This window comes from Electrona antarctica (genome assembly GCF_951216825.1).
Source record: "Electrona antarctica genome assembly, chromosome: 16".
Lineage (NCBI taxonomy): Eukaryota > Metazoa > Chordata > Actinopteri > Myctophiformes > Myctophidae > Electrona > Electrona antarctica.
The window spans coordinates 22,809,748-22,824,320 of record NC_136797.1 but is presented as its reverse complement, the minus strand read 5'-3'; the positions used below and the strand labels follow the sequence as shown (position 1 = coordinate 22,824,320).

Here is a 14,573-nt window from a genome sequence, read left to right as displayed (position 1 = left end):
GGGCACCGCTCCAGTTTTAATAAATCAGATAGAAATATGCTGTAGATAAGAGAAGGTGAAACCGTTGCTGTCAGGCAAAACGCTTGTATCATCATTAAAGATGGAGTGCCACAATTATTGTATTTTTCCAGTTTTTCATGTGGAGTTTCATTCTGGAGTCGTTTGTATGTGCAATGGTGTATTAACTTTGTATTTAGGGTTTCTTCCTGGAGGCTGAACCCTTGACAGTCAAACAGGTCAATGAAATAAACAGTAATATAGTGACATCACATTATCAGCCCCTCCCCTAACCCCTCCCCCTTTATCATACAACTACAGCTGTGGGTGCGGCTTCAGTTCAGGTGGATCACCACCCATCACCCATGTGTGTCCACATAAAAACAACATTTTAACAAATACTGTACACTCTTTTTGAAAAAAATATACCTCCTTATATAACAATAAGACCTGATGATCATGTTTTAGGGTGGAAAAAAATCATGGCACTCCATCTTTAATGTTTTTGCAATCATGAATGCCCAATTTCATCATAAAGAGTGTATACGTCGCCTAAAAGTCGTGAAAGTACGCAACGTGCCAATTCACAACGAGTTGGGAGCTTGTAGACTATTTTCACTGTTTTCAAAACATCATTTAAATGATAATGAAGAAAGGAACCGTTTTGTACGTACATACAATGTTTCTGCCTGACAGCAATGAAATGAGATGAAGCAATGCTTTATTGAAATGCAGGTGAAACAACACTAATAAGCGACACAGCAAAGGTATACTGCTAAAGGGAGAATAATTACATCTCGCAACAACACATTGTGAGCTTGTAGATCTGTGCTACTGCGAATGCGACGCAACCAAATGCAAATCAGGCATACGGTTATTATTCCCAACCAAGATAAATAAAAATCTAATCAAATTCTGAGCTGGTTTGCTGGCGTATAAACCAGGCATCGCTCTCACTTATCTACACGTGTTTTGGTCTGCTCTGCCCTGATCGATGTCAGTGCAATACCCCCCTATCCTCTGCTACGGCTGCAGCGGAGGAGGAGGAGGGTCGGGAGCATGCAGCTCATATTTTCTCGGCGTGCCAAAGCTTTCTCCTGTTTCCCCTCTGGTGAAAATATGCTCCGTGCCGCATGCAGTATAGCACTCGTCAGAATGAGATTGGATATGGAAATGTAAGGTATCCCATCGTAGACCAATAGTTTCTGCTGATGCTGTGGAACTCACTGCGTGGAGGACAGGAACACATTCCTTGGAGATAAGAAATGGCTACGAGTGTGCACGCACGCAACGCACGCACGCACGCACATACGCACGCACGCACGCGCACACAAACTGCTATTGCTTGTTTTGTTACATGTGCATTCAAAAGTGGTGTAGGCTATAGGCCTACTGTAGGATTTTTTAGCATAGTTGCATTGTTGCAAAGATACAAGGACAAACTAGTGTCTTTCTTTCTTTCTTTCTTTCTTTCTCTTTCTTTCTTTCTTTCTTTCGCTGAGATTTTGTGTGCCAACTTTCACAAGGTAAACACTTAAATGATCATCAGCAGTATTTTATTCCAGTCTCTCAAAGCTCCACTATGTAACTTACCCTGGATTTGAACCCGATCATTTCCTGGGCAAGTGCTGAAATGTTTACTAATGAGCTAATAGAGCCCATGCACTGTTTGCTCAGGGGATCAACCATTCAGATCCTGTGTCTAGCCCATTTTGGGCGGGAACCCCTTTTGGTGTTAGCATTATGTTATGCTTTAGCTATTGAAAAATAGCAGATCTACAAGCTCGTAGCGCGCCACCGAGTGGCGCGCTATGAGCTTGTAGGTCTTAGTTTGCATTGCACAGTGCGCTCAGTATATCCGAAAGCACCCTAGATGAGGCGTGACCTTTGACACAATCTAAATGTCTCAATAGAAGAGCAGGGAGACTAAATACAACCACCCTGATGTATACTGCCATACAGCCAAAGGGCAGTAACTACGGGGGAAAAAAGAACGATATATTGGGTAGACCTGAGGGCGATTCTAAATACCTTCTAAATCCTAACAGTTTTCTGAAAACCCATGTTTCTATGTCAGTGGTGCTCAACCTTTTTTATGTCATGGACCCCCGGAATTATCTGTATTTACCTTTACAAAACGGTAGTTTGTGGCTTGTGAAAATACCTATTTTAACATGGAAGTCTATGGACTGCATACAAAATAACACCATTAGCTCCAAAAGGGGGTGTGGAAATGCTGTGAGTTAGGCCTATTACTGAATTGAAAGAAGGAAGTGCCAGCAGTCCTTTTCACATGTTTTATTACAATTTACAATTTAGGCATTTAGCAGACGCTCTTAATCCAGAGCGACTTACATTAAACATATTACCTCTGACGAGCCATCGTTTTGGCCAGGTGGGCCTTCCTCAGCGTTTGCCAATGTTCAATTCCATGTAGGAAAGACAGAGTATTGTTTAAATGTCTGATTATGCTGCTGCAGTATGAGCAATGGGTTATTCAGTTATGTTCATGTGATTACTGACCACCACACAGGAAGACAACGTTATGATGATCGTAGCAGCAACGAGATCCACTGCTGACCACAAACGAATGCACAGCTAACAATCCAACGCAGTAAACGTAGGTAGGCTGACTACAAACGTTGACTACAAGATGCGTAGGTAGACATATACAGGCCTCTATGTGACTGACCGATCCTGAAATAAAATGCATTGATTTTAAACATGCAGCAGCCTCGGAAAAGCACAGTAGCAACAACATGAAGGCTATACGGTTTCAAAATCAAAGAATACATTTTGTCTCTGTCGGGCGGAAACCTCATTATGTGTCCCAAACCTTTTCACGATTCAAATTCAAAAGCATCAAAAATAGCAGATCTCCAAGCTTGAAATGTCTCCTTGCGATCTGCTACTAAGTATAAAAAGCAGTGGCGTGCACAGACATTTAGAGGGGCAGGTGCTCAAGTTAAAAAAGGGCACCTTGTGCAGCGCGTGGAACCGGCCGGTTGCCTTAATCCATTTTGGGCGGGAACCCCTTTTGGTGTTAGCATTATGTTATGCTTTAGCTATTGAAAAATAGCAGATCTACAAGCTCATAGCGCGCCACCGAGTGGCGCGCTATGAGCTTGTAGATCTGCTATTTTTGAAAAATCAAAAAAAAAAGAGAACATTTTTTTTGTTTTTCTTTTTTTTCTCTAAAAGGGCACATTGCCAAAAGGGCAGGGGGTGCTCTAGCACCCCCTAGTGTCTATCTGTGCACGCCACTGATAAAAAGTTAAAATATAGAGATAGGAGGTTTCTGCAGTACAGTAATAATTTACTAAGAGCAATTTCCCACAAAATCAGCAGGGGAAGGTGCGTGAGAACATATATATATATTTTGTTTTACAGCTTCTAGTTTTCTCTCTGTGGATTGCCACAATGAGGGAGAATGGAATTGGGGCCAAAAGTCCACCGTACAATTTACAACCAAGAAAGCAAGCTAAGAAATCAAACTATCCCACCTAACCTAAGTGTCGCGTCCTGTCTGCTTGACATTCAAGCTGAGTTTGTTTTCAAAGTATACTCCTTCAATCTTTCAATTCTCTATTTCCCTCTCTGTTTGTTCCCCCACCCACCCACACCCCAGTCCCCCTGTCCGTAGTTTTGTTCAGAAATCCATTTATCTGCCACTTAAATAATTTAAAGCTCTGTCTGTCACCATAGTAAAGGAGGGGGCTACACTGGGGATGGAACCGACAAATTGTCCGTCCCACGGGGACGGATGATTTATTTTAGTTTTTAGTTTTTTGAGTCTGTCTGTCTGTCTGTCTGTCTGTCTGTCTGTCTGTCTGTCTGTCTGTCTGTCTGTCTGTCTGTCACATTGTGATGCGTTGTGAGCTTGTAGATCGGCTATTTTGTTTTGCTATTTGTCATGCGATGAAGTATTGATTGATTGAACAGTACAGGCACAGTCAAAGACTATATGCTAAAATTCCCAAAGGGGATTGTTTCCACTGTACATCCAATGTGATACAATATATTGGTAGAAAAATCAGTAGCATCAACAGGTATGCTGTATAGAGAAAGGTGTGGTGGGGGGAGTGGGGTCGGGTTTGGGGGGGCAGAGGATTCTTCTACCGAGGTGTTCAATAAGTTAAACCTTGAACTATGTAGTATAAGGCTTGTGCCTTATACTATATCAATCATTGGATTCAAGCTATATGCAGCCCTCAGTCTCATAATACGTTTGCAAAGAATCCTTGTAGCCAATGCCTATATATTGGATATATATGCCTCCAACATTCCGCTGCGTGCACTGCACAGGCTTGCACACTCGGCGTACCTGCATGAATACGTTGACAAATAAACCCTTCTTGAGTCGTGATGCTTCGTTAAAATGAAAGCCTGATTGATTGCAACCTTCGGATGCAGTGAGCCGTGATGGTTTGCGTCAGAGGGAGACGGAAGCGCGGAGGGAAAAGAAACAATAGCAAGGAAGGAAACAAAAGGAATAGAGGAGCCACTGCACAGTGTGATGATAAGTGCCCTTGACACAGAGTTTGGGACTTGAAGGAAGCGGTAATTAAGTGCCATATAACGGCTAATTAACCTTGTTATGTGAATGGTACTCTAGAGGTTGCTTGGCTTGTTGTGAGGCCTCTCACATTCAGCTCTGCCCCTCCTCAAAAGATGCACTCGCACCTGTGTGTGTGTGTGTGTGTGTGTGTGTGTGTGTGTGTGTGTGTGTGTGTGTGTGTGTGTGTGTGTGTGTGTGTGTGTGTGTGTGTGTGTGTGTGTGTGTGTGTGTGTTGTCACTAACAACTCAGCACCCACCTACCTTATGCAAGCACACACACACATGTGCACGTGCGCACGTGCGCACATGCACAAAGAAGACAGTGAGAGACAGATCGCTACTGATAGTAGCTGAGTTTCTAATTCTGTCATCTCCCTAGGTAGATAAACTGACTGAGTGACTGACTGACCTTTCTCCACATAGCCTACCCACAGTGTTGGTTAATCAAAAAACACCAAAATAGCCTTGATCAATGTGGCGACCGTGACGGCCATGTTTGACAGACTGAGGTCCTTCCACTATAGTGACAATGCTCACATTCATAGCACAGCGCTGGTGGAATAAGTAGGAGTAGTATAGTGTAGTCCCATATATCCTCAGTGGTCAGGAGGCGGGCACGCACATCCCAGGCTAATTTGACGGGTGCTCGAACAAAAATAACAGACTGCAAAAAGAAGTCTATTTATTACCGTTGTTGTTGTGTTCCACTGGGGAAATTATATCTTGTTTTCATTTGTTAATTACATTTCTTAATGGTAAGATATGGGACTACATATCATAAAGATAGCCTGATGAAGGCCGCATAGGCCGAAATGTTTCTGTTTCCCTATTCAAAGTTGGTTCACTGCATTTGAAGACAGTGTGCGGGTGTTTGTTCCTTTTTCAAGATAGGGGACTTAGGGCGGCTGTGGCTCAGGAGGTAGAGCAGGTCGTCCAATGATCCATGGGTCGGCGGTTCGAATCCCGGCTCCTCCTGTCTACATGTCGAAGTGTCCTTGGGCAAGACACTGAACCCCAAATTGCTCCCGATGTGCTGGTTGGTACCTTGCATGGCTTCCGCCGCAATCGGTGTATGAGTGTGTGAATGGGTGAATGTAATGCACAATCTATGTAAAGCGCCTTGGATAAAGGCGCTTTATAAATGCACCATTTACCATTTTACAAAAGAAAGAATAAGTCCGCACACCGTTTTGAAAGCTCCCCAAAAACTTTATTTACCAAGGCGGGTAAATAAAGTGTGTTTTTTTTTTGGTAAATAAAGTTTTTGGGGAGCTTTCAAAATGGTGTGCAGACTTAATTATTTCTTTTGTAGTCCCATATCTTACCATTAAGAAATGTAATTAACAGATGAAAACAAGACTAATTTCCCCAGTGGGAACACAACAACAAACGATAATAAATAATAAAACAACAGCATGCCGTGACGAGAAAAAATAACATTGTTATTCTCCAATTGCCGGAACGAGACACAAGTTTATTGTGTCATATCGATGTGTCACCGTAAGACCATTCATCATTCCGCACGCACTCTCTCTCTCTCACCCACTGTACTGATTGTGTTTTAGCTGTGAACGAAATAATTATACGCATCTGTTCTGTTTGTTCTCATTAGCAGTCTTATAGGAAGATTATAGCAATTGTCGCGTTTCGAGTACAAGAGCTAACTGTGCACAGTGTGCTGTGAAAAGTTGCCCATGCGTTCTCGTGGTTCTCAAACTGCGGGTCCCCAAATTATTTGGGGGGTCCCAGTTAAGTAGCCTAATGTGCAACATTGTTTTCTCACTCAATAGCAAACAAACCAACATACAGTATAAGTTTAGACCTTAGAGTATATATGAATAGAGACGGCACCCGGAGGAAACCCTGAGGCGAAATGGACATAGTGGCCGAATTTGGTATTGCAGCGCTGGGCCAATTCTGGTCCGTTGACTGTCATTGCGCATGCACGTTCATGATGACACGTGAACGCTGTTTCATGCGTGAACGCGTGCAATGATAGTCAACGACACAGCGCGTTCACGATTTGGCCCAATTCTTCCCAGAATGCACTCTGTTCCTAACCGGAAGGAGGAGTGAAATCGCCTCATGCGCTTTTGAGCAACTTAATGCAAGTGGATGAGAGGAGAAATCCGGTGCCGTCTCTATTCATATATACTCTAAGGTGTAGACAGGGTATCTACACATTTCTAAAGTGGCAATTTAATTACTTTTACTTACTTACTTGCCTATTTAATTACCCCTCCTGAGGCTTAGGCCGCCAAAAAGAGTTTTCCAAGCATCTCGGTCCTGAGCCAACATCTCCAGCTGTCCCCAAGTGTGGCCAATTTACTTTAAAGAGCTTTTTAATACCTCTAAAATAAAACAAATAAATAATTATATAAAAAAAACGTAACCAACAAACTATACAATGAATAATGGTCAAACAAGAATGAGGCCAACGTTTTGAAAATATACTATACTGTCTATTGTCCCAATAGGGTAAAGGTCTTTGGACAGGACATTTGGCAGGTATTGTGTGAGTGTGCGTGCGTGTGTGCATGTGTTATACTGTAGTGCTATTCTAAACTAACTACCCCCCCCTCCGCCTCCGTTATTGCACAGGCTGTAATTGCGCCTTTTAAAACTAAAATTGCTGTATATACGGAACATAACCTCAAATTGCACTTTCTTAAACTAAATTGTGTTGTATATATGGAACATAACCTACTGTACTGTGAAGCTGTTCACATAAAGTTTACCTAACTTTTGCTACTACAGGGAAATCACGCAAATGCACATATGGTACTGTTTTATTTTATTTTATTTGTACTCTTTTAATGCTCTTTCTTGCACTCATTATTCTATCCCTCTGTTTGCTGTGCTTGCTGTGTTTTGTCGTTTGAATGTTATGCTATCTATATGCTGCTGCGTTGTCTGTAATATAAGGAAGCCAAACCAAAATAAGTTTTACTCTTATGTACCTGTACACAAGATGTAACAATAAAGTACAACCTTGAACCTGCAGAGAATCGGAGCGGCAGGGGCGGTATTGCAGTCGATGTACCCACTGTTGTGACGAAAAGAGAGTTGAGCCAGAAGGCAAAGCTCTCTTGTCTACCGAGCAATCTTCGTTCCTACTCTCATCTATGGTCATGAAGTGTGCAGGTCATGACCGAAAGAATAAGGTCGCGAATACAAGCGGCCGAAATGAGTTTTCTTCGACGGGTGGCTGGCATCTCCCTTAGAGATAGGGTGAGAAGTTCAGTCACACAAGAGAGACTCGGAGTAGAACCGCTGCTCCTTCGCCTGGAAAGGAGTCAGCTGAGGTGGTTCGGGCATCTGGTTAGGATGCCTCTCGGGCGCCTCCCTAGGGAGGTCCTTGACGCACGTCCCACTGGGAGGAGACCCCGGGGCAGACCAAGGCGCAGTTGGAGGAAATACATCGACTCACTGGCCTTGGAACGTCTCGGAATCCCCCAGGAGGAAGTCACTAATGTTGCTCTGGAGAGGGAAGTCTGGAGCACTCTGGTGGAGCTGTTGCTCCACCAGAGTGCTACGGATAAGCGGTTGAAGATGGATGGAACCTTGAACCTTGAACCCTAAATGACTGTAAGAAGAACCAACAGTGGTGTTCTGTGAAGGGTAATGGAAGTGCAGCCATCTCAGGCCCTGTGGTGTGCTAACATTGAAATCAATCAGACACACATCCAGTGCTCGAGCGCTCCCATTGATTTACTGCAGATGTGAGGGAGATGGAAGAGGGGAAACACTCCTTAGCACTATTAAGCCAAGCCACTGCTGGGCGGAGGAGCGGCTACACTATACAAGATGAGAAAGGAAGAGGAGATGGAGGAAAGAGACTTGGAGTAATGTCTAATTTTTGGGTCTGCAACACTGAATCAAAGTACTGGAATATACGTGACAAGCTTAATTATTATTATTTGTTTCGTTTATTTCCAAAAAAATAAATAAAACATAGCCTATCTACAAGCTCACTATCTACAAGCACGACAACAAAGTATAAAATAATACTTAAGTGGTTTAATTGATAGGCTACTCTATGTTGGTATATCTTTTTTATATATATATAATTTATATTGGACTATAAAAATGTGCTCCTTGATTATTTTTTTTACAATAGAATAATCCAAAAGAAAACAATCAATAGTTGCATACCTAGTTTAATTGATGCTCCGTCGTAAATTACACTCCATAATTTAGCGTTTAGGGATGTTTATAGTGACGTCTTTTGCTGGACGGACTCTATGGGGACCTATACCACCGTGGTCACAGACAACGTCAGAGAGAGAAGGTTGAGGCTGGCAGGGCACTACATGTATACGTCAGGCACCCAGAACTTGAGGCAAGTAAGACTGAATGTGAAATTGTGAACCAACCCAGGACAAAGCCAGGAGGGGAAAGAAGCGTATCACCTACGTAGACGTATTGAGGCGTCACGGCTTAGCTAACAACACTGCAGAGCTCAAGAACCTGATGTTAGATAGGAAATTGTGGAGAGCAGAGTTGGTGTCGGCTAGACCGCACTCTCGCAGTTACTATAACTTTGCTGACATATTTCAGCGTGCAACACCAACGTATGACGAGGTATACATCAGGCTTAAGCAGCAGAGGGAGGGGGGGGGGGGGGTGTGGGAGTTGTGGATTCTTGTGTTTTCTGACCTTTGATCTGATTGGCTGACAGCAGTGACCTTGGGGGTCACGCGGTTGTCTGTCATCTGTCCGGGCACACAGAGAAAAGTGATGATGAGGAGGTTTTTTTTTTTTTCTTTTTTTTTTTTTACAGATGTTTGTGCTGTGCTGTGGTTTTTTTCCCACTCTGCAGCTGCTCTGCGCGGGCCGTGACAGCTCCACTGTCAGCCTGCGGCGAGACGGGGGTCAGGAGGTCATGAGGAGGAGGGTGGCGAGTTAGACTCCCACCAGACTCACACCGCTGAGCCAACTTCATAGACTAATTATCTCCGCCAGGCCGAAGGTCAGGGGCGGAGATTATGCTTTCACTCCCGTGTGTGTGCGTGCGTGCGTGCGTGCGTGCGTGCGTGCGTGCGTGCGTGCCGCGCTCCGGGCTAACCTCAGAAACTTCTGGACCGAATCAGTGGTACACTTTTTATGCACGCAGCGAGTAGGCCAAGGAAATACCTCCTCTGTGTGTGTGTGCTCGGAGCTAACCTCGTAAAATCGCTGGACCCAATCTGTGTTACACATTTCATGCACAAATAACCCAGTAGGCCAGGTATACTGTACCTCCACACCACATTTTTTAAATCACTTGATGTTTTTTACTTTTTACAATAATATTCCATAACCGTATTTCCTGCACGGGGTCCAATTTTGACAACCCGCACCCCGCCCATCAATAATCAGATCCGTGGGCCGACCCGTTACCCGTGATTATATCAAAATGCAAACCAGATCCGCCTGCTGCCCGTCGGATAATGGACCCGATGTCTGCCCCCGTTACCAGTTTGTATCAGCGCTTCATTCCATCCAACATGGCATGGGGATGGGTTTTTGTCGTTGTGTATACGTGCTGATGCAGCAGCAGCACCGGTGCGCTGTGTTGTGTTACATAATGTGAGGTGGTGGTGGTGGGGGGTGGGGGGGGTGGGGGGGACACCTCCGCTATAACCACACAGACCAGAGATGAGGAGATAGGGGGGGAGGTAAGTACCAGCGGTCATCAGTTTTGTATTGTAATGTATTGTGACCCGCAATTTTGTTTAGTTTCACCCGTTCTCACCCGTCAAATGTGCGTACCCGTCGGGTATCTGTGAGCACCCGCCCCCTTGCAGGACTCGGATTTTCACTACTTTTTTTTAATGATTATTAGTTATGGAATTTCTTAGATTTGTTTGTTCGTTTTGAAATTTATAAAATTATCTTTGTAAATAAAATGTCCTACTCGTCATTTTTACTCAAGTCATGACCCATAAAAAATGGTCCGTGACCCACACATGGGCCCCTAACCCACTGTTTGAGAAACAGTGACCTAGATGGCTGCATAATAATAGTCCTTTCCATCGTAAGTGCTCTTCTGACACAAGTAGCACTATAGTAAATACCATGTCCTCCATTTTATGGTGTGCAATCAGTGTGCGTGTGCTTTTAAGTGTACACTCATTAGGCGTGATCCTACAGTAATGCCCTGGCCCTGGTGTGTTCTTATCAACAGTATGTATCATGCTCAGTCAGAACTCCACGTCTTACAGCGCAATATAGCCACATAAAACACCCAACGGATATGCATGGGGAGAAGGCCCGAGGGACACAGATGGCACTCGAGTGGATTAGAGACACAGGATGGATGACACTGCAGAGAGAATCAATCCTGAGGAGTTTAGGCAAACTGGCTTCGCTCAAGCATCGCAACATATGTCTGTCCGTGACCAGCGTTGCCATGTCTCTGCCTATTATGAGCGACTTTGGGCTCACTTTTAAATATTGGTAGTTTGGCACATATACATATAAACGTAGATGCCCTTTCCGGCTCTGAGGCGCGTGTCACAATTGAAGGCACAATTTTCCCGAGATTCCTTGCAAAGCATTTGCCTTCAATGAGCAGCTTCCGCGTGCGTATAACACAAGTCCCGGAAAAGACACGCTGTGATTGGCCAGTAGTCTTTAGTCGCCTTCAGCACTAAATAAGAAAGCTGCGGAGAACTGTTGCTTTGTGTTCACTCTTTAATGTTTTCTGTTAGTAATCTAATCGCCCCTGGCTCTGATGTTCTATTGTTGTATTAATAACTTTGTTGTTTGTGTTTGTTTGTTTGTCTTGTTTTGTATTGTAATGTATTGTCATGACTATTATAAAAATGTGTTAAAAAAAAGAAAAGCCTTCAGCACTGCACTTCCGCCTTCATTGGGATACACGTCGCTCCAATGAACTGCAACGGCCAGTGAGGCATCTATTTTTTTTATAATATCTATGGTTTGGTGTGCGGCTTGTTTATAAAGTGTAGGCGTGGTTGCTTATTTGGGCTTGCTTCATGATGGTTTAATTTGTCATGTCAAGGAAAGTTTTTCATAAGGAAAAAGTCCTTATGCACAGCTACGGTCGGATAAAAGGAAAGTTTTTTAAAAAAATATTCAAAATATTCTTTTGAAAATAGCAGATTTACAAGCTCACTAAAACTACCATCGGAAGCCCATGCAGTCCCTTCTTTTGGGCTTGTTTTCATAGACCCGACCGCTTGTTTTTCTCGATATTTGGCAACGCTGTCCGCGACCGTTAATGAGGCGATGATGAGAGGAGAGGACACAGTCGCCTCTCTCTCTCTCTCTCTCTCTCTCTCTCTCTCTCTGAGGAGCACTTGATAGAAGGGGTTAAACAGGAGATTAAAGTGATAATGTATGGTGCTAATCCCCAGCACTTTAAGAGGGGCCACAGAGTGGGGTGGTGGTGGGGGGGGGGGACACCTCCGCTATAACCACACAGACCAGAGATGAGGAGATAGGGGGGGGGGGGGGGGGGGGAGGTAAGTACCAGCGGTCATCAGTTTCCATGGCAACAGATTATTCGGAATGATTATCCGACCATATGTGGCTTGTCACAATTAGAGCTGTGTTGTGAGCCGGGTCAAGGGTCAACTGCTGATCAGAGAAATGGAGCGAGGTATGGCGTACCCTACGGTACATTGTGTACTATATGCGAAAGGTCAGCCTCGCTTAATCACATCAACCATAGCGCCCCTATAGAGCGTCACAGTCCCACCCCCTACCAGGGCCCAGGAAATGATTCTCCGTTCATTTTCCTCATAGACATTTCAGAAAGTATTTATTTAAAGACGTTTACGCCGCGGACAAAGCCAGCTCTTGTCGTGACAAATCATGACAACAAACACAATTTTCGGGCCAAACAAAGAATTAGAAAGTAGAAAAAAACGGCAGGTTACAACACTTTTTTTGTTGTTTTTCTTCTATGTAATTATTTGTTTGGTCCAAAATATTGTGTGTGTTGTCATGATTTGTCACGACTCGAGGCTTCGCACGAGGCTTCGTACGACGCTTAAAAGGTCTTTAAATAAATACTTTTTGAAATGTCTATGGGAAAAATGCATTGTGATTAATTTCCTGGGCCTGGCGTTGTCATGAAAGGGGGTGGGACTGCGACGCTCTATAGTGGCGTATACAGTAATGGGTCAACATTTGGTGAAAGTAGGTGGACAAAAAATAGCCGCTTCGACAACAAGCTCAGAACTGGCAATTTGTTGGTGAAGATATTTGGTATAGATTTTAGGGCAATAATATGACTACTCTACGACAAGTTATGAAGCTGTTTATCGTCATATATTTGATGTGAAGGGGAGTAAATGGCTGGCCACGGGGGAATTCACCCAGGGCAAGGCAGATTGATCATGATATTTGCATGTAAACGGGGAGAGTTGAGTGATTCATTGCAACGTGTGCCCGTGTAGCACGCTGGAAATAACTACAAGCTCACAACATCGTGAATGGCTTATAGCAGTGGTTCTCAAAGTGGGGTCTGGGGATCCCCCGGGGGTCCTTGAGGGGGTTCCAGGGGGTCCTAGCAAAAGCATCGCAATCATTTTAACCACTTTAAACATATTGTATATTTTAGCTATTCAAAAATAGCAGATATACATGGTTGTATAGATATGCTAACATTTTTAACCCATTTAGACCTTATAGGCTGATTCTAAAAAAAACACCTTCTAAATCCTGACCTAAGTTTTCTGAAAATCTTCAAATATTTATTCAAAAATCACCGAATTCTTTGAGTTGAGAGTTGAAAGCTTCCTATTTATACAACATATCTGACATATCAATGTTTGTGTTACACAATGATTGTGTTTACACTAATGACATAAAATTGTCCATTCATTGTCAATGGGAATGTAATGTTTGTGTAGGACCAAGTTTGTGCACACACGCTAAAAGCTGGACATTGGAGGGGCTAAGCGCCCCTCAAAAATGACAAAAACGTGATGTTGCTACTGTATATACTGTACATGGCCACAACTACCCAAAAATGGGTTCCCGTCTTGAAAGGTAACAATCCCCAAATGCGGTTCCGATCCCCTCATCCACTTCTGGAGGGTCCCTGGCACAAAATGTTTCTGAGATCGAGGTGGGATCCGCAGCCAATTACTAATTACTCCTATTGGGTCTTTGACTTGAAAATGTTTGAGAACCACTGGCTTATAGAACCTGAGCATGCAGTTAAACATGGGTTAACCCATTTTGGGCGGGAACCCCTATTGGTGTTGCATTATGTTATGCTTTAGCTATTGAAAAATAGCAGATCTACAAGCTCATAGCGCGCTACCGAGTGGCGCACTACGAGCTTGTAGGTCTGCTATTTTTGAAAAATCGTTAAAATGTGGCGCAAATCATTGAATATATATTTCAGAGCGAACATTTTTAACTCAAATATTTGCTTCTGGGGGGTCCCTGGAACTATACATATTTTGAGATGGGGGTCCGTGGCCCAATAGAGATAATTCTGGGGGTCCTTGACATGAAAAAGGTTGATAACCACTGACATAGAAATATGGGTTTTTCAGAAAAATGTTAGGATTTAGAAGCCTTTTTTTAAATCGACCTCGGTCCAAAATGGGTTAACTTGGACTGGCATTTTGCTTGTAGTTTTCTTTCAGCGCACCAAACAAACAAACGACACACCAGATTACCAGCAGCAGTGTTGTTTTAGTCGACTAAAACTAAGACGAAAAATGTCCGTCGACTACCTTTTTTCACTGACGAAAACTAAATGGAAACTAAATGAAAACTAAACTATGGTGACTAAAACTAAGACTAAATATATTGACAATTTCGTCAACAGCTAAAAACTAGACTAAAATGTTAGGAAGGGGACTAGTGGACAAGAGATCCAGTATGAGTCATTTTACACTTGGTTGCATGCTGAACAAATCTGATCTACAAGCTCACAACACGTCGCAGCGCGACGCGCTGTGAGCTTGTAGATCTGCTATTTTCAGCATGTGTAAAATCAGTCATTACGACAACATCAAGGCCCACCAAAATACATTTTAGTCGACTA

At 43.4% G+C, this 14,573-nt stretch overlaps 1 protein-coding gene across 1 annotated transcript in view; it reads left to right on the top strand.

Annotated features, from left to right (window-relative positions):
- The window catches only part of fibcd1b (fibrinogen C domain containing 1b), a gene marked incomplete at both ends in the record, with an annotated part of 343,932 nt that overhangs the window by 41,565 nt on the left and 287,794 nt on the right, over window positions 1–14,573 (top strand). The gene's annotated exons all lie outside the window — the stretch shown is intronic.